Below are 20,273 nucleotides of genomic sequence, written 5' to 3' on the forward strand. Positions count from 1 at the left end.
ACTTAGTTTAATTAGTTAGCAGCACTAAGGCACATTTACTTTAATCTGTACCCTTTTTATATACTTTGTTCTAATAATTTTAACTATAGAAAAGCTGAGTAATTCACCACTTAAACCTTTTACAATACCAACATCATAAAATCTTTCTTATACACCCTTATCTCCTATCTCCACAAAGCTCCCTCAGACAAATTTCCAACATTGTGCTTGGTTATTTGTGCTGAAGGATTAAAAGAAGATGGATAGGATCGAAGACATAACGTGTGACTGGAGTTAGGGCAGAAAGGGAATGACGGAGGAAATGCACCAAGGGAGGGGCAGGGAGGAGAGGAAGAGATATTGAGAGAGGAAGGAAGAGAAGAGAAGGAGAAGGGAGGAGACAGGAGGGTATGAGCAGGGGAGTGGAGGAGGGGAGGGAGGGAAAGAGATCAAAGTACAGAAGAAGAAAGGAGGAATCAGAAAAGGAAGAGTTAAAGAGATGGCTGAACTAGAGAGAAGCAGGACACGGAGATTGTCTTGCACACATATCACTCACTGGGGATGGAAGCCTGATGCTTAAAAGTTCTCTCTCTCTCTTTCTCTCTCTATCTATTCACCTATCTATCTATGTGCCTGGTAGCAGATTTTTTTTTTTTTTTTCAATCATCCTTTTTCTGGGGAAAAAGTATATGAGAAGAGGACTAAATTCTGCCCATAATTCTCTAAAATAGAAAATTTCCAAAGTTCCCTAATAATTTTTTTTCCCCTCCTTCCATAACCAAGGAAACTCTGGGCCACCCAATTGGACTGACAGTCAGTTTCTCAGGATCACAAGTTCTTGCTGCCCCTGGAAATTGCCCCTTATTCAACAGAGGGCTCGTAGGAGGGGAGGAACAAACCACCTGGGCACTGGAAAGCAAGTTAACGTGCACACTCTACTTTGGATGGTCAGGTCATCCACTCCATTTAGACATGCTGGCAGAATTGAGTTGTATCCAGGTCAGTTTTTACCCATTTGCATCAATGGCAAAAACAAAACAAAAAACAATCTTTCCTATTAGTAATTTTTTTGTAATTTATGATTGGCAAAGCTTATTTGCTATTCTGATTACCTTTTTAAAAATCATGCTTGGAAATGCTGTGCTAAATGAGTTCTTTCAAAATCTTTATGTAGAAAGGTTCTGAGATATTTCAAATGCACGTATACGCTAAAATGTACTTTCAATACATGAATGAAATCTTGATTTGGACCTATAAAACCCATTTGATAATAATTCAATTTTGATTAAAGATCTGAAGTATAAAAAAAGTTTCAAAATAAGTAGTTCTAAAATCCTTTCTATCACCAAAATTAATGTTTAGTAAAATAAGTACTTGATGAACATGAAATCATGCTCAGATTCACTGATTCAACTAAAACATAAAAAAAGTAAGCTGCGCACCATTGATTTAAGCTTTCAAGAGGGTGGGAACATTTGGGAACTGTTATCTAACTTCATCAGAGTTTATATCCATCTGGCAAGCATTGATATGGCCATACTAGTCCTTAAAATATTAAACGCTTCTAAACGACTTGGTAAATAGCTGCTGCTCTGAGCTTTTGACTCCCCAGCCACATGGTTTACTCTCCCACAATCTTTGCACTACCTAGAAAATAAAGCATTAGGATTGAGGCAACACGTGTCCTCCAGGATCTGTTCCAAGGCTTTGGAACATCCATTCTAATTTGTCGTTGTCTGGACCATAATGGTATTAAGTATTTTAAGTACCATCTCTGAATGGAATACATGTTGCCAGTTTTCATCAACATGAGAGAATATGTTTGCAGGGGAAAGCGATGATATAACAGCTATAGTCTTTTGTTTGTTTCTTTTTAAACTGCAAAGCTGTTATACCCTTCTTCCCTTCAACAGGGTCCAGCCTTTCTCACCCAGTCTCCGGATATCATTAGAACTTTGTTCTATAGACACAGGTGCCAATATAGTGACTCAACTTCCATTGCCATTGTTGACCCATTTCACTAGCCTGTTACTCCTGGTGATGTAGGCAAATCACAGCATGACTGCATTGTCATTATGCTTCTGTCTTCCTAAGGTCTTTTCCACTCCTCCTCTGGTTGAATAGGAAGGATGTGCATGAGGGGGAGTGAGCCGATCTCCTCTAGCAGTATAACAGTTCTTTCAGTACGTTCATGGTCAGTGGTTTGAGACCCCAGTATTTTCCTGTACAAATTTTTCCTGTGGGTTCTTGATTGAGCTTCCTGGGGCAAGCTTCCTTTGGAGCTGGGTTGAAGGTACCACAATTAACAGAAGTCAACTCTCCTTACTAATAATTACATTCATGGGTCTAAAATGAAACATTTTTACTGTCCCCTTTTCAAATTGAGTTCCATGGGATCAGAACCAGTGTTGAGAGAAATCCTTCTCTGCTCCAGAGGCTCATCCCAAAAGCCTGTTTCAGTTCTAGCTTGTCCAGACATCACATCTCTTCCAGGAAGTAAATAAAGCCTTCAGGGGACATCTAAGTGTGAGATGATGTTCAGGAGGTGAAAAGCCATTTTGATCTCCACCGCATACACACCATGGGGTGGGCTACAAGAATGTACCTCCTTTCCCAATCTACCTTACTACATTTAGCATCTTCTTTTTAGTTATTATCTTTAACTGTTCCAACATACTCAAAAACATATCCAAAATAATTGTGTGAGTCTCTATTTTACATGAAAAAGTACACAGGTGCTGAATAAAATAGCACCATCTCTTTCTGAATTTTATGAGAAAAAAAAATTTGTTGATGAAAACTTCCTCATTTGAAATTCATTATTTTATTTTCTCCCTCTTCTCTGAGTTAAAAGGGCTTTGGATGAGAAATGATTGAACACTGATGTGTCACATGAAACTTTCCCTTTTCCATTCAACACTAATAAAAATATTTGCCTTCTACTTAACTAACAGGTCTTTTCTTTAAAACTTGCTGAACTTGTTTTTTAACTTAGTAACTTCAGTGCAGACCATAACAGGGATGCTTTAGATTTTCATCTCTTTCATTCCTTAGGAAAAAAAGAAAGAAAGAAAGCTGAGCTTACAGGCTGAATAAGGAGAATGAAGAAAAGTTTCTTAGGTCCTAAAATAATCATTTTAAAACTCTCATTGGCTTATAAATTATTGCTTTCCATTAAATACCAACCAAAAAATCACAGACAGAATATATGTAAATTGACAGTAAAATTTTATTTTATTTAATAACAATACAGAAAGCTCACACAGAAATGATCACTCACCATTAACAGGTATTTAGTGCTTTAGAACTTTAACAGTAATATTTGCTCGTTGGGCTAACTCAGACTGAACACGTGGCATATCCAAGTTTTTTTATACCCTAAAAACATCTCAATTCTACCTGAAAATGCCCTTCTGTAAATCTACCTATGCAACTAAAAAAAAGCATTGGTAAGATATAAAGGTATATATAATCAGCAAAGGAATATTTTAAACCGTTTCATCTACTCAACAAAATTATTCCACTGAAGCTAAATAAATAGTCATCAAATTACTACCCAGAAGAATCAGCAGCTGCTTCTATTTAAGGCTTTCATATATGTCTTTACTGTCCCCTCCCTACTCCGCCAAATTAACCAGGAAAGAGACAGCGGGATTAATTTCAAGAGCTCTTTCTCCCTTCAGGGCACTCGGAGCTGACGGAATGGGGAGCAGCTGCATTTCCTGAGCCATTCTGGCCCTCCTAGCTATTTTTCTTCCTTTCCTGTTCCTCCACAGTGTCTCCCTTCCCCTATACAGTCTTAATTAGTTCTCAAGCATTAAATTACATCTATATCTTGACGATTCCTATAAGCACATCTCTAGCCCAGATTCCCTCTACTGGGAACTCCAGCTTCTAGTATCCCACCAGCTACAGGGTATTTCAAGCTTTAAGTATGCAAAATGTTGCTCTCAGCAATGGATGCCACACCACTTCTCAATAAGTAGTAAGTAGAATCACCATTCATTCATTTTCCAACCAGAAACCTAGATTTTTATCCTTGATTCATCTTTTTATCTTATCCCTACACTATATTGGCTCTAATGGAAAATTCCATCAATTCGTCTGCAAAATATACCTGTTATCCATGTGTCATTCTGTCTCCCTTGCCGATAACCTAGTCAAGAAAATGGCAATCTCTCAACTAGACTACTTCCTCAGCCTTTGCCTCATTGATATTTGCTCCCCTGGATCCATTCTCCATAAAAAAGTAATAGGAATTATTGTCCTGTTACTATGGATAAGGAAACTGAGGTTTCTGATAGTAAATAAATTTGCCCAAAGTTACATGGCAATAAAGAAGAGAGCTAGAATTTTAAGCCAGGTGAACCAGCTCAGAGGTTCAACAATTTATCCCATTCCTTATAACTACAAAGTGGATCTGGCTAATTCAAATTTTGAGTTCTTTTTACTAAACTATATTGCAACTCTATATTTATAGGATTAGTGACCAGAGGAATACTTTTCATATCTCCAAAATTAAAATGGATCAGAAAACTCACACATTCACATGTGTGTATATAAATATTGTAGAAAATATCAAAATGTTAAGAGATTACAGTTGAGGGAGTAAGAGAGAGGTGAAATTATGAGTAATTTTATTTTCTTCTCCTCTATTTCTTCATTTTTTTCCAAATTTTTTTCCAAATTTTTTTCAATTTTTTTCCAAATTTTTTTCCAAATTTTTTCCAAATTTTCTACTAAAAACATATACCAATTATAATCAGAAAATCACAATAAATTTTTAATTGATCTGAATATAATTAAAATATGTATTTAAGTAAACTAAGTTAAACCGAAACATTTGACCTTTTATATTAGTTTTATGACCAAATTTTCATTACTTTCATAATTTTAATAGTTTAATTGATTTTTATTAATTTTATAGATTGTGTTATAGAGATTTGTAAAAAGGTTCTTTGCAACTGACATTAGAAATTATAATCTTCTAAGACTTTGCTTCCTCTCTCTATTTTCCTGACCAAAGCTATCATCAGAAGTCTTTTTATGTTAATTCCTCAGCCACCCTAAAAAATATTTTTATACTTAAACTACATTTTCATGTATGCTTGAAATTAATCATAAGGCATAGCACAGCATTTACACATGAGTGACAAATGCTTTTCAGAGGCATTTGATTTTTTCATAATTGTGAATAGTGCCTAGAGTTCCATCTACAGCCACGAAAGGCTCCAAAATTGAAACACCATGCATCCAGCTTCAATTGATGACTCGATGGCATTTTCAACACAGGAGCCCTAAAACTGAACTCTTTGACAGCCCCAGGCCGACTTGGGTGCCCATCATTGATGCTCTCATAACACCTTTTGTAACCTCTTTTAACATGTAAATTGTGTATTATAATTATTTGTCAGTCTATATTCTCCACTAGACCATAACCTCCTTAAAAGCAGTCTCTATCCTTCATCTCCTCAGTGTCTGAAAACATTCTACAGGCTTCTGTAAACATATTTTCAAATTAAAAAATTAACTCCTCTAAAATAATATGATAAAAAGTAATGGTTTTACCAAATCAAATCTATATCATGATAAATAGTGTAACTAACTCTTGAAGTCAATTTAAAGGTAGCCAACCAACATATATTTTAATGTCTAAAAGATTCAGTTTCCTCTAGATCAGATTGGGAAGAGTTCAATGCAACAGTTTATCAACTGGAAAATTTTAACTTTTGGCCTACCAAACAGGAGATATTAACAAAGTGTATTTAGGATGATGGTAAAGTGTTTGATTTCAATATTCTTTACTTCATGGAATCAGTCGTCAGTTTTCTTCTGTTATTCGTTAGAGCCCATCTCTGTTATTCCACTTAAAAAATGTCTTCAGATGTACAAAGCCTTCACTGAAAAATAGTGAATTTCAGTAAGGCTGTTAATGGAGGAGATCTTTTCCATTTTATACAGCTCTCTAGACTAAAAAAAAAAAAAAACACTTCACTTTTTTTTGCACCCAAATATTGTCATATTGTTAACATCTTTTCTCTCTTTATCTCTCTAAATTCTAGATCATCCTACTTGATTCTTTTAACATTGTCTAGTGTTGGAGACTGATACAGAATGTCACTTCAGAATTTCATCAACCACAACAGTATGTAGAAGACAATCTTTTTTGCAGTTTCCACAAGAGTTTCAAAGTCTGATATTTTGCATCTAATAATCACAGGCGGGAAAAAAATATCCACTGGATATATGAACAAAACTAACACGAAGGCTTGTGGCTGGTAAATGAAGGAGACCTTAAGGAATTAAGTAGGCAGCCCTAAATCTATGTGGACAATTGTTGGGCCTAGAGACTTTTCTCACTCCCGTGAGGTAGAGGATATGTGATCTCTAGGAGATTGTAAGAGGCCAGAACTTCAACCCCGTGAAGTCTGAAGTTAGAGTTCTTGCAGGGTATCATTTACACGATGCACATCATCGCCTAACGTTGCAGAAGGGTTCTTGGAGCCTCAGTTTGGCAGCCAGCCATGAGTCACTGCAGCAGCATATTGTCAAGGCAGCTGGTCCTTCATACAAACACATGCTCAACCCACTGCAGAAATTAACCCTTTCTCGCCCAACAACACGCACCTTTGTTTTTACACGACCCATAAGAATCACATCTTATTCATTGAGAGCCAGTCGTGTACCAACTCTTTTTATATAACATCTCTAAGCTTTACAAACAACCTCATAAGGTAGATATTATCATCCCACATTTACAGATGAGAAAACCAAGAGGTTGAATATCTTGCCCAAGATCTCAGAACTAGTATAAGTTGAAATGTTTCAAACCAAGATCTGTCTGGTTCCCAAACCCTCTTGCCATTGGTATCTGTTCATTCATCACAATGGGACCTAGAGAAAGGATAAAAGCTCTTTTGAAGTGCAAACTCATGAAAAATCATTAGGAAGTTTGGTGAACTCTATTATTAAAGTTACAAACCTGTCTTCATTATTGTCAGAGCTGACTTGCTTGAGAACCATAAAAACCTATCATTACTTAAAGCGTGTGCTTTATTCTCACTGATATGTTGCATTTTAAATGTTCAGTACTTTAAGGAAATAATTTATTTTAATAAAGCGCTAAAAAAGTTGTAGAAGTTCCAAAAGAGGAAGGGGCTTGCCAATCATGTGGTCAGAATGCAATCTGTTAAAGGTCGTTTGCCTATCTCCAAAGGCCTATCCTAGGCTAGCATTCTCTAGTGAATATACCACAGCCTAATCTACACACTGGCCTCAACTTTTGATATCAGAAGTTTGATTTGTATCTGACACTAAAAGTGATTCCTGTTCAATGAGAGTTTCCGTTCCTCCATACTGGTTTTTATGTGGAGAAAAATCATTAATAGATTATTAGTTTTTAAAATATTCAATTTATTATAGTTATAAGTAAAAGAAAATTAGTTCTTCTTTACAGTTTCACTTCATTATATGAACCCTATTATCACATGTACAAAGCTAGCAAATTTTTACAGTCACTTTAAAAGTGACCCTTAATTACTATCTGGAGCCAGTTATAAACTTTGTTAATTAAATTCCTTTAACGTTTTAAACTGCATTAATACATTGAATATACTCAATTTCTTTCTATGTATACATAAATTATATAACAAACTTTCTAAAGTATTTAATATTACTTGTAAAATTAATATATGAAACTTTAAAAATAGTTGTTTTCTTAAATCTTCAAATACTATATATAAGATTAATTATATTCCGTCTAGACACACAATTCTAAATCAATTCTCAATCAGACATTTTTAAATGGTGTTACAAGGCTGACCTGTTATTCTAAAGGGTTAAAGTCTTTTATACCTTTAGATACTTAATATAGCAAGTATGCACACATTAATTAATGTAAAAATATTAATATTACATTTTGGTTCTCTTAAATATTTCTACAATTAATTCTAAATCTTCCCAGATATGAAAAATTCTTTTCCACAAAGGAAATACACCATCTCACAAAATGTTAGGAACTAATCCCCATATAATTTTTGGAGCTACCTTCTTAGCTTCCCAAGACCTGAGGCTAGTCCTGAGGTAAGATTGGATTCTGTCTGTGACAAGGATGGAACATACTGAAGCCTGTAGGTTATAGTAGACTATAACAAGGGCTTCAAAAGTGAAAGAAGAAAACTTCATGGGGCTCATGTCCATTAGACATGAATCACATCATTAGCTAGTTTTCAAGTCGGGTTAGACTCTCAGCCAGGTGGCCATGCCTCTTAATTGGATTTTGCTTTTCTTCATTCTTAAGACAAATAAATGTATTCACATCTAGGTGTAATGGCATTTGAATGGAAAGTAATCCTGCATTTTCTCACATTAATCAAGCCACTCAAATTTCCTAGTATAAAAACCACACTGGATTGAATTCTAAAACATCTTGGAGCTTTGACAATCTTACCCACAACTTCCAAGGTCGTCCAATTGAGAGACTCATCTCTTGAGGGCAGATGCACATTAACCAGGCTCACAAAAGTACAGTATCAAAACAAAATGCCCATGTATTAATTTACAAGGAGAAATAGAACTGGAAGCTGGGCACTTAAAATCTTCTGGTGCATGCATTATTTTCCTAGAAACAAGCCTCATAAAGAGGCAAGTTACTATCTAAAGGCTACTTGGTGAGTATGGAATCAGGACAAGACAAATTAAATATATGATTTGGATAATTAATGAGATCACACAAGACAATCTGATATATCTGCCAGGGTATAGGGGAGCCTAATAGATGGTATCCCTGCCTACCCAGAAGTTTGGCACCAAGTGAAAGGCAAATATAGATGGAGCTCAAAATGTCAGCCTTATAAGAGATGAAGGCTAAATTAGAGACACAGGTTTAACTATGCAGCTAAGCACACTTGATAATATTTCTCCATCGAACAAAACCAACTGACATTGTTGCTGGTACAGCTGCTGAATCCCACTTACCCCCACAGCCCAGCCCCTGACTACAGGGAGGGAGAGAGACCAAACGCATGCATCCTGTGGGAAGGCTGACTTCCAAAGAGGGCAGGGAGAGACAGAGAGAGAGAGAGGACGGAAAAGAGTGACATCTTTCTTTTCCAAATTTCACCTATTGGATAAAATATTTCTCCTCCTGTGGAAAGGAGTAAACAAGAGAAAGAAGGGCCAAGAGTTTTTCTCTGAGGGAATCCTTCCACATAACAAATGGGCGATAAGTGCCCCCCAAGCCTTGGCAACATTCATCTCCACAAAAGGGATTGATCTGATTTGCCGAAGGGCCGGGAAAGGGTTGCGTGCCTGGATCAGGACTGCTTCTACTCGTGGTGGAATCAGGATGGGTACTGCCAGTGTATGCCTCTGTGATGCTCATCTTTGCTTTCTTCTATTGCAAATCTATCACTTTCTCCTTTTCAGTGTGTGTGTGTGTGTGTGTGTCTGTGTGTGTGTGTGTGTGTTTTAAGTTCTGTTAATATTTGAAGTCAGGTTCATGTCAAGTTTCAAGGACTTGAAGCTGTTCTGCTTTTCTAAACAGGCTTCACATGCCTCTGCCCTAATCCATTATAATATCTCAATCTTGATTCCCTTATTTCCAAATTCATGAAGGTTGATCCAGTCCCTCCACAATCATAATAGAAGTACTGACTAGACTCTGTGGAGCTAAAACTCCCCTTTGAGACTGAGAGATTCTTTTCTGTTTACATTCTCCTGGGAACCTTCATTTAATAGCAGTAAGTGCTTTCTTTTTACGGGTAAGTCTGGCGTCCTACTCAGTTTTTCAAAACTGAAAAATAATTGTTTCAGAGTAAATACATTGGTGCTGAATCTATTATTTTTAAGCAAGGGAAGATTAATATAAAAGTCCAAAAATTGTTTATTTCTGGGAGAAGAGGAGGGGAAATGCAATCGGGAAAAGGCAAAGGGGACTTTCTAAGTACAGTTAAATGTCATATTCCTTAATCTGAGTGGTAGGTGCACAGCCGTTTCTTATTATTATGTATACGTTAGTTATATGTCTTAATATCTTTATGTATGAATGATACATTTCAAAAGAAAAATATTTTTTCTCTGATTAAAAATGTCAAGTGTAATGATTCCATTTATGAAAAACTTCATGCATGTGTATGTATGTATAAAAATAGAGATGTGTGGGGCTGGCCCCATGGCCTAGTGGTTAAGTTCGCGCGCTCCGCTGCAGGCGGCCCAGTGTTTTGTTGGTTCGAATCCTGGGTGCGGACATGGTACTGCTCATCAAGCCACACTGAGGCAGCGTCCCACATGCCACAACTAGAAGGACCCACAACAAAGAATATACAACTATGTACCAGGGGGCTTTGGGGAGAAAAAGGAAAAAAAAATTAAATTAAATTAAAAAATCTAAAAAAAAAAAAAATAGAGATGTGTGAAATGACAACCATCAATGTTAGTGAACAATCTCTCAGCATGGTGAGATTTCAGACGACTTTTGGTTTGTTTGTGTTTGTTTTTTTTTCTGCATTGCTCCTATATTGTTAATATAATTAGAAAAACCAATAAAGCTATTTTCACTGTGAAGTAAAAAGAAACATAACTCCCGCACAAAAAAAGTTATTAAACGGGATTGTATATGTAGCTTTATTTTTTCAAATTTCTTATTATTAAATTGTATTCCTAGACAATCATTTTTATTTAGTTAAAGAAAAGATAATACCTGGTATATTGTATGCTGCATGGGTTCAAATCTCACTCCTAGTACCAAAATCTGAGTTATTTTTCTATTGCTGTTGTAACAAATCACCTCAAACTGACATTAAAATGGCACAAATTTATTATCTTACGATTCTGGAACTCAGAAGTCCAACGTGGGTCTCAGTGGGTTGAAATCCAAATTTTTGCAGGGCTGTATTCCTTTCTTGAGGTGCTGGGGATGGTGTATTTTTTTGTCTTTTTCAGCTTCTAAAGGCCATCTGTACTTGTTGGCTTATGGCCCTCTTCTTCCATCTCTCTAACCCTTTTCCCTCTGATTCGGTCCTCAGCCTGAAAGGGTCTTGTAAGGACTCATGTAAAGGTTGGTCTCGCCTGGATAATCCATGATACTCTCCTCATCTCAAAGTCCTTAAGGGTAATCATATCTTCAAAGTTGCTTTATCTGTGTAAGGTAACATGTTCACAAGCTCCAGGAGTTGGAACAGGGGCATCTTTGGGTGGCCATCGTTTTGCCTACCATATTTGGCTTGTGGATGCAGAAAAATAACTCTGATAATTCTATATTTATCCATATATAATTTTCCTCTAATTTTCAAAAATTATATGGAAATTTATTTTAATCTTTGGGAAACACGTTGTCGAATATGAACATAATTTTAATTTATTCAAAATAACTTCTAAAGAAAAACTGAAAAACATTGTTTATGATAAGGACCTAGTTGAAAATAGGTACTTTTTTAAATTGTCAAATAAAAATGCTGCCATGTAAGTACTGAAAGCCCAAACTTTACAGATAATTTAGGAATTAAAAAAATAAGGTTTCTTCGACAAACTTTTAAAAAGCCAGTAAAATTAGACTGCCACAACGCAAAGGTAGAATTATTGTGCATATTGTGTATGTCCCTCAACTAGGGTCAGCTTTCCAAAGAAGTGACAAGAATGCCAGTGGGATTCAGTTGCTGCAGACTCTTCAGGGCCACTTCTTATGCCCCATCTAGTACCTGTGTTGAAAACTCCCCCATAGGGATTCATTGCTGTGAGTTCAAAACCTCTATTAAAATGCCAGCTCTCAGAATATAAGCTAAATATTAGCAAAGACCTTGGCCTGGATTTGTTAAAAACTCAGATAAAACTTGACATTTGAGGAGGGATGTGCACCAGAAGAAATCTACCAGAAGTTAGAAGTCTGTCATTAAGATGGAAAATACAACAATCTAACTTTTCCTCTTTTCTGTTTTTTAATGCACCATCCTCTACCAATAAGACAAGTCATATCAACCAGCCAGAGGAAGATAAAATGTAAGGCTATAGAGGCGTTTCTATTAAATTTAAAAAATTTAATGTCCTGGCCAGAGAGTAGAGTGACAACAGATTTTTGATGAAATAATAGGAAGGCTAGATGTAATTTTCAAGAAATGGAAATGGAGATATGCAGCCTATCATAAATCATTGATCATGTTTATGCCTAATGTCGTATAACATTTTCCCTGCTGTGCCCATTGTTTATTCATATTAATCAAAAATAACGTGAAATTAATGCCAAATGCCCTGTGAAAATACTGCAAAGCAAGGATATTACTTACAAGATTACTTCTGCTTCTGCTCAAAAGAGTTTGAAAGCTTTATATCACTTGGTGGCGTATTTCATTTTAAGCAGCCCAGTCTCCTTTCATCTCTGTGCTATGTATAGCATGCTGAACTATCTTCATGAGATCAAAGGGAAACTCACTGTACTTTATTTACAAAGGCAAATTTAATGGGTAACCAAGGTACTTATTTTACTAAACTGACTAGTCCCTTTGAACTACTATCTTCACTGATCCACAGACCATGCTCAAATGTGAAGAAGGCTTCCTTGAATCTGGAAAATGTTCTTAGCCTAATTGGTGGACTTTCTTTGAACTGCATGCCATGGATTTTACTATGCTGTAAGTGCACAACAGAGGTTTCTTCAGGACACATGAGTGCTAAAATCCTTTGAAAAACAAAAAAACAAACAAGCAAAAAATATGCCAACACAGCAAAATTGAAAATATTTTATCTCAATATCAACGGATAAGAAAAACTCATCCCAAAGCACATGATTATGATACTGCAGTTTTTACAGTAGTTGACACACTTATCTGTGTTTATCTAGCTATGGAGTAACTTATAATGCTCATTTCTACATTGATTTAATGAAAAATCTGCCTGTTCTGTGTGTTACATTAATATAAACTTGAAAGTGAATATATGTGAAGAGAGATGATGCAATGGAAAGAATACAGATTTAGGAGTTTTGCATTTCAATACACCATATAGGAACAGGGTATTTTGCCTAGTTGTTACCGTCTCTGAATCTCAGCTTCCTCATCTTCAAAATAGGAAATTCTCTTTTGTGATAGACATCGATGCTGTTCACCAGTTTCTAGCGCTCGTGCTTTGGGGCATATGAGGAAATTGCATTCTTCCCCATTGAGGTCACTCATGGTGCTGTAACTTTCTTTGGCCAATGAAATGTGAGTGGAGTAATGTCATTTCTGGGAAGAAGCATTAATTGATGAAACGTTAAAGAAGTACCTGTCTTTTCTGGAACAGTCTTGGAAGCACATGTTGATATGATGTGGAGTTGCAAGTCTGAGCCACCACATGGAGAAGAGCTGCCTTTGAGAATTATGTGGATCGAAAATCTTGCTGTTTTAAGCCACTGAGAGCTGTTATCACAGGGTAACTTACCCTATCCTGACTAAACATCCTTGTGGGATTAATGAAAGAATTAAGTGAAATAATATAAACAAACCACGGAGCTGGGTGCTTAGCACATAATAGTTGATTAATAAATGTTAGTTCTTTTTCTTCTTTTTCTCATCTTTTTTTTTTAAATGAGTCTGCTGTTATAAGCTTACAGTAAGATAAAGTTAATAAAGTTTTCTCCACACCCCTTCCAATCCTTTCCTATCACCTTTGTACTTCTCCAGCCTCTTTCCCTGGCTCAAGACAACCAGCTATTAGAGAGAGAGGTAAAAAAGTACTTCATAACCATTTCCTCACTCCTCATAGTGGCAGCCCCAAGAAAGAGAATTTCAAGATTGGTTAAAATCACTTGGAATTGGTATTTTTGTCCCCAGAAGCTGCAAAGCCAGTCCTCTCTGGATTATCTTTCTTTGAAGCTATGGCCTTCGCCTGCCTCCCAAGAACCATGGAAGTTCCGAAGAGTATTTTCCACTACGTTTACTTCAGGGTCATAGCTTCCCTTGGTCTAATTGGTCTGAGAATTAGCTATTTTTCTGTTTAAATTATCTTGGTCTTAAATTGGTTTTCTCAAATTTAATGCCAGACCTAGAAAATGGAAAGATACAGAAATAGAACAAAACAATTTTTTTCTAGTTCAGTGGATGCAAGAAATGGTCCCAAACATACTTAATATCATTAATGACTAACATAGACCACTGACTTTGCTAACTACTTTGCAAGCAACCCTTTATGTAATCTCCTTCACAGTTCTACGAAGTAGGCACTGAAATCACGATTGCTGAAGCTGAGTTTAGAGAAACTGACTCACCAACACCTCCATCTAGTAATGAGTGGAGCAAAAACAGGTACCCAAGGAGTTTGACCGCAAAGTCCACAGTCTTAACCAATTCCCAGTACCTTTACCACATGATTACAGTCTCCCAATCAGCCATTCTATAAGTTATGAAGTCATGTGATTATAAACATATATAAGCAGATCATTGTAAATTGGTTTCTTACATACCAACCTCCATTTTCAATCCCCATTGGCTAACTAGACCACATCCCACATTCCTCCACAATAAATGGAATTCCTACATCTATATACAGGAATATCACACATAGAGAATATTTGTATCTGTAAATTTCCTGGAAATCAGAGGGAGGAAGAAAAAGGGAACACTTTTATTTTCTCTTTGTCATCCAGGGCTCAAGTAGCAACTATTTGTTTATTATGCTCTTGGGTTATTGACAGAAAACATTTACAGGGAATTTTTTTTTTTTTTTTGAGGAAGATTGGCCCTGAGCTAACATCCGTGCCCATCTATATGTGGGACACCTGCCACAGCATGGCTTGACAAGCGATGTGTAGGTCCACACCCGGGATCCGAATCAGCGAACCCTAGACCACCAAAGCAGAACGTGCAAACTTAACCGCTGTGCCACCAGGCCAGCCCCTACAAGGAGATATTTTGCACCCCGTAATTTTTGAATTCTTGAATGTGATTGCATAGAAGATACTATACCAGGAAAATTTATGAAACGCAGAGGTCTGATCCTTGCCTCCTCAAACTCAGTTTCAGAAGAGAAAATAGTTGAAATGTGTACCAGATTTTTGTTGTTGTTGTGTAGCTCTGCTCACCTGGTGTGATGGGGAAGAGAAGAATCCAATTCTAGGTTTCTTTGCAGAAGGCATCAATTTCATTCCATATTTATGTTAAATTAAAAATACTACAGAAAATTCTCTCTGGTTCCTTCTATTCTCATTCTTTTCTGAAGAGGAAAGGAAAGACATTCATTACTTCCTAACCTCAACCTTAATTTTTTAGTGTAAAGAGCCTGCTTAGAATACTTCATAAGTTCTGAGGTAGAAAGGAAATGTTACATATGTTGAACTGAGAGAGCAGAGGGATAAGATCAAAGAGAAGCTGAATAGTTATAAATGTGGTTTCCCAGATTAGCAACAATATTGCTTTAAACGGCAATTAGTTTCATTATTTTGTCACATCATGTTTATTTTGAACTCAATTTGCTCATATATGTTTCTAGTATTTGTCAATATATGGATGAGGAATGAAGGATTCTCAAATTGTACATACATGTATTCATGGGAATTTTCTAAATCAAGAAATTTCTTGTAAGTCTGTCATTCACTTGACTCCATTGTAAAACAGTTTCGAATTCTACAGAGAGAAACATAATTACTGGGAGAAAAGTATTTGGGGCTAAATATGCTATATAGTTACATATAATTTAACATAAATGAATAAATGTTCATACAGATATAGGTATACGTGCAGCGTCAAAAAGAACTTGAGAGAACATCTAGTTTATACCATGCCTCAAGGTAGGGGAGTCCTTAAATTATCAAAGGTGGACAGTTACTAAGAACTTGCTTGATTAACTGTGAATTTGCTGCAGGGAGAAGAGCTGAAAATGGAGTGATAAGTCAGCTGATATTTCCTCAGACAGCAACTTTAAATTTTAATTTCATTAAATGTCTATAAATTACAACAGTAACACTTGCTAATTATAGCAACTGACCCAAGCACAAGTTCTACAAAGACCAAGGAAGATATGCTACCCCCTGTTTTAAATACCCTTCTGCCCACGTGACAGAGAAAACCCGCCTTTCCACATGGTGATACAAACCAATGCACATACACACACTCACATACACACACTCACATACACACACTCACACACACGCTCTCCCTCCTCTTTCCCTTTCTCTTTCTCTCTCTCATATACACACACGCACAGATTTTGTTTATTATTTTACAAAAATGGAGTAATATTATGTAACATTAATATGCAATCTGGCTTTTTTTCCTTTAAAATACATCCTATACATCCTTCTGAGTCAATAAATATAAATAGAATTCATGCTTTTGAATAGCTGCATTGTGTCAGAGTATTAAAATTTATTTACTCATTCTTCTATTAACAACATTCAAAATTTTGTAGTTTTTGACCATTAAAAATGTTTCAGTAAATATTTGCAAACTGATTATCTTTATATTTATTTATTTCTATACAATAAATTCCTCAAGGTGATTTCAGCCTAGTAACTATTTTGTGCAACAAATACTCTCAATATTAGTCTCAGCTCCGTGGAATCCATATCTCTCCCACTAATTCACCTCTAACTGGTTTGTTCATAACTATGTTGCTTAATGACCAACTTGTCTAAAACAAAGTCAGATTGGAACTCATAGTATATCACATAAGCTCATCATTTCGCATCACTTACTTAAATATTTGTTCAATATTAATTTTGTGGAAGACTATAATTTTTAACTAAAGATAATTAAATACCAACTTTAGGTTTGAAAGAAAGATTTATTATAGATCCTGACTATCATAAAGCGTCCTAATTTTTTGTAACTGTCTTGCATCCCTAAATTCCTTTCCCATCATTCTTTTAATTGTATTTTACTTCCACTTGAAAGAATTTCTCCAAAATATAATCAACTTATCGGGGGGTATTTTAAGGGTTTTTAAGATTGGATAATAAAATAAATTACTTGTTCCTGAACATGTTATGTGTCTGCAGAATTAGAGCATGGAAAATCAAAATAGAAAGAAGAAGACAGAAAAATATTTAAAGTCACTAACAAGTGCCACTTACTAATGTGGAAAATGAAGTAGAGTGAAGTATAAGATGGTGCAGTGGCGTTTCTTCCTTGGGGCTTGCTGTACGTATGTATATGTATATGTGCATTTTGACTTAAAAAAAATATTGAAACCGTTCTGCACAAAGCACTATGCTACATGATGTGGAGTACGACATAGCTTAGAAAACATAGGCACAGTCCCATATTTGTGTTACACACGTATAGGTTAACCTCTCTTCCATTGCCTCACATAGGACTGAATTAGTCTTGGTCAAAACTGCTCTTAGGAAAAATTTATACTATCTTTCTTTTATTTTATGTGTCTCTGATCATTTTGTCATTAAATTCAATTTCCCCTAACTAAAGTTATTCTGATTCTTATCATATTGTTTACTTGTTTTTTAAAGAGCAGACATGGAATTATTTTAATAGTTTATATACCTGTTATGTAATCTGAGGACAACTACGTCCCCAGTGGAAGTAGGATCATGCTCTGGGCCCAAGCTACAGCGGCGAAGAATTTCTAGATGACAAAGATATCAGACAAAAAATACTTACCTATACTTGATCATAGGTAATATATTGTTTTGTCAGGAAAATATCTTCAAAAGAACTATGTTGTAATGCTTTGATAGGAGTGAATTGTTATACCATTCCCATTTCTATGAATTCATTTTCGCCCTAAATGGAGATTTAAGAATACAGTAAGAATAAATTAAATGTTTACAGCAGTTTTATGTAATTGACCAAAATTGGAAACAAGCTACATGACCTTCATCTGATAAATGGATCAACAAATTAGCACATCTATCAATGGAATACTACTCAGCTATTCAAAGGAATACACTTCTGACACGTACAAAAAAGTTGATGAGTTTCAAAGGCATTATGCTAAGTAACAAGAGTCTGACTCCAAAAGTTACATAGTGTCTGATTCTATGTGTATGCCATTCTGAAAATGCCCAGACTGTAGGGACAGAAAACAAATCAGTCAGGGGTTTTGTATGTCAGGGATTGAGTATGGGGAGAGATGATAATGACAAATGGGACATAAGTGAATTTGGGAGAATGATGGAACTGTACTATATCTTGATTGTGGTGTATTTTTCAAAGTACAGAAGAATGACTTGCATTGTATATAAATTACACCTCAATAAAAAAAAATATCATCACCAACAAAAATATTTTCAAGTACCTACAAAACATACCATAGTTAAGTGGAAAATACTAACTCTACCAAAACCTGATGTATTAATTTTTATGGATTTCCCTGAGGTGAAAAACATAACTTTAGTTTGACACAGAACCTTTTTTGGCATTTAATTCACAAATGTCTACATAAACATGACAAAAAGCCCATATGTTTGCCTCTTTAAAAAAATGTAGGTTTTGTATGGCATAGCAGAAAGTGGATGGCTTGGCAGCTGTTAGCATTTGTTCATTTCATTATCTGATGCACATGGGAAATAAATCTATTCTTTTTTCAGAGGTAGCAAAAAGTTCCAGTTTTATTAAATAATTAGCTTAAATAATATTTCTCAAACTGGAAAGACCAAACAAAGTTGTGTCATGGTTTAAGTAAGGGAATTAATTAAAAATTGTATTTAAACTAAGCATACATGACAATTTTAATGACGTGAAAATTGAATCTTTCCAGAGAAACTAATATAAAATACAAATAATTGCTATAAGATACAAAGGATATATACAAAAAAGACACTTGTTTCATAAATCTGTTAGGAAAATAGAAGTCTCACTTTAGAAAGAAGAGATAACACGGAATGAGCCCATCAAGAATAGGCATTCATTAGATTTCTGGAATTTTTTACCCTTTTCTCTCCTTCTTAAACTGATTGTGTGATCCATTGCCAGCCAGGGCCTCAATCCACACAAAGATAGGTAATACCAAATTCTAATCTGCATAAAGCTTTTCTGGCAAAGCATACTTAAAAATACTTTCATGACGTCTCACAGCGATATTATTAAAAAGAATACCTAGGCATGCATTAATCTTTTTTCTTTTCTGAGTGTGTTCTTAAGAAACGTATCAATGAATTAACTTAGTTAAATAAAATATTACTAGCATATGGATTTATTTATTATTTATTTCCACTCGTGACTTTCAAAAATTTTACGATCTATTTCAAACGAATATAGATCAAGATAAATGATTATGAATCTGTTTTTCCGTTAACAAATTGATTCCAAAGGGACTACACCAAAATCTAGCATAGGTGATAAAATGAAATTTCTTACATATATTGAGCTTATTCATGAGTCTTTCAGTTTCTTTAAAAATAAATTAATAAAAAATGTTAATTTTCATTTTATGACTTTTTAAGCCATTTAATTATCTTTGTTTAGTAACAATCTTTTAATTGAGAAAAGAGAGCATGGTAGATAAAATATTAGGGATTAATTCTTAGGAGACAGTGGAGAATGTGCTATATAGATATTCTGTTCTCTGAACTGCTTTAACATCGTAGTGAAAATAGGATATATGTAAGTGACTCATTAACGCCATGCTAATCACAGAGAAGAGGGTTAGTCTCTTATTCAGTGGTGACTGAATTTGGACCTGAGTGACTCATGTCTCACTTAAGCAGTTAGAATCTGCGGAATGTCTCAGTCTCTCACTGCTTGCAAGTCCCAGTGCAGCACTGAAAGTCCGAAGGCCTTCACCTCAACATGGGAGGTGAGGGGATGATGCCCGTTTATCAGATCTGGGCCTCTGACTTAAACCCCACTCAACTTTAGTAGAAGGTAATGGTCTCAGATCCTTGCAAGAGGTGGAAAATACTGACATGGGCCCACAAAATTCAGTATAAGAAAGCACTATGGACTTCTGAGTGGCATGGCTCCCTACTGGAGAGAGGTATGAAAGTCATAATTAAATGTCATGGTGGCATTTACTTTTCTTCCCAGAAATACCATATATACAAGCACATTGGAAATAGGGAAAATGGGAAGTCTGATGGAAAAGTGAAGCTGCATTAGGAAACAAAACTAGAAAGACACATTCTCATTAGAGGAAAGACCAAAGAATGAGAGATTATGCTTCTAGTTCAGCTGGACAAAGTTATCCCCAACCCAACAAGTGTTCTGCCGGGAAAACCTAAAGCCTCTGGGGTTTGAGCTGTGTACGCTCAGGAGGGAAGAAGAGGATCGTTTGTAACACTATATCTGTCCCTCACCAAAGGTTCCAAAAGCTGTGATGGTCTGGAGTGGGACCTTGAGCACAATACAGCGGTCAGTTCTCCACCTCTGCCC

The 20,273-nt window shown here is 35.7% G+C and overlaps 1 protein-coding gene across 2 annotated transcripts in view; it reads right to left on the bottom strand.

The window, feature by feature from the left end:
• TSPAN12 (tetraspanin 12) overlaps positions 1-20,273 on the bottom strand; it is a 111,918-nt gene that overhangs the window by 77,203 nt on the left and 14,442 nt on the right. The window contains exons 2-4 of one of the 2 annotated variants that reach the window (XM_070264951.1): positions 17,562-17,684; positions 15,486-15,569; positions 15,029-15,159 (exon numbers count right to left, since the gene is read on the bottom strand). The gene's annotated coding sequence lies outside the window, so the exon portion shown is untranslated. The remainder of the gene's footprint in view (positions 1-15,028; positions 15,160-15,485; positions 15,570-17,561; positions 17,685-20,273) is intronic. The other variant, XM_070264952.1, reaches the window with a different exon arrangement.

This window comes from Equus caballus, chromosome 4, assembly GCF_041296265.1.
Source record: "Equus caballus isolate H_3958 breed thoroughbred chromosome 4, TB-T2T, whole genome shotgun sequence".
NCBI classification, from domain to species: Eukaryota; Metazoa; Chordata; class Mammalia; order Perissodactyla; family Equidae; genus Equus; species Equus caballus.